The following is a 1,270-nucleotide window of genomic DNA, read 5'->3' as shown; positions in this document are numbered from 1 at the left end:
GTGGCATGGGACAGGACGGCTCCCTTTTGTCCTCTTTGCTCCTCCAAGGATTCCTGCTGGCTGTGTGGCAGCCACACTGAGGGTATCAGCAGTGTTGGGCTTTGCTGTGGGAACCTTCACTGGCATCTACACAGCTCAGGCATGTGCTGTGCCCAGTGTGGAGAAGACATTGAGGGACTATCTGTGGTCACTGCTCAAGGGACCTGACCAGCTCTGAATGCCATGGGGGAGGCAGGACGAGTAGCTGGGAATTGCAGGTGGTGGTCTTTTGACCACAGATGTTCCATCTAGCTTCCTTGGCTATCACCAGTTTGCTGTCTCCAACTTTCCTGCCACCTCTATCCTTGCTTCCTTTCCTGCAGGGTGTGGACCATGGCTTGTCATCCATCCTTCACCCTGCACTCCTTCCTTCTTAACTCCAGGGGACTGGCCCCAAGATGGTGGTTTCAAGGCCTCCAGATCCTCCTCTTCAAGCCCTGACTGGATTTTGAAGCTGACTGGATCCTCAGTATTCTCTCTGGCAATGTACCACAGCCCCTCCCTCCTGGGAGCTGGCTCCATAACTTGATTTCCCTACAGGCGTCACAAGGGTCTCCACTGCCTTTGCTAAAACTACACAGGCCTCCTAGGGTCTGATGCGGCATGAGTGGAGAGTACAGGGGTTTACCAGGTCTGGGCCGTCCCAGGCAGGCTCACTGGACCCTGATGCTACTCCTGTCCACTGCCATGCCCATGTCCCATTGCTAGCACTATGCAATGTGGATGGCCAAGTGTCCTTCAGCCCCTCTTCATCTGTGCTGCTGACTGAGCTGGCCAAGCTACTGTTGTGTGCCTTCTCCCTCCTGGTGGGTTGGCAAGCATGGCCCCAAGGGGCCCCGCCCTGGCGCCAGGCTGCTCCCTTTGCACTGTCGGCCCTGCTCTATGGAGCTAACAACTTGGTGATCTATCTGCAGTGTTACACGGACCCCAGCACCTACCGGGTACTGAGCAATCTCAAGATTGGAAGCACCGCTCTGTTCTGCTGCCTTTGCCTCCGACACCGCCTCTCCACATGCCAAGGGTTAGCACCGCTGCCGCCCATGGCTGCAGGGGCCTACTACGCAGGGCTGGCCTTCAAGACCCTCGGAACACCATTCCTGGTCCCTTCCAGCTGCTGCCGTCAGCCCCATGCCGCTGCATCTCACTCCCCTGGGACTTCTGCTCCTCATCCTGTACTGCCTCATCCCACCCCGTACTGCCTCATCCCACCCCGTACTGCCTCATCCCGTCC

General features: G+C 57.6%; 1 pseudogene; it reads left to right on the top strand.

The window, feature by feature from the left end:
• The first annotated feature begins 642 nt into the window (after positions 1-642).
• The window catches only part of LOC100959817, a 2,123-nt pseudogene continuing 1,495 nt past the window's right edge, over positions 643-1,270 (top strand).

The sequence above is a fragment of the Otolemur garnettii genome, unplaced genomic scaffold, assembly GCF_000181295.1.
Source record: "Otolemur garnettii isolate 467f Iridium unplaced genomic scaffold, OtoGar3 scaffold00009, whole genome shotgun sequence".
Lineage (NCBI taxonomy): Eukaryota > Metazoa > Chordata > Mammalia > Primates > Galagidae > Otolemur > Otolemur garnettii.
Note: the sequence above shows the minus strand (reverse complement) of the source record. Positions and strands in the feature narration are given on the sequence as shown.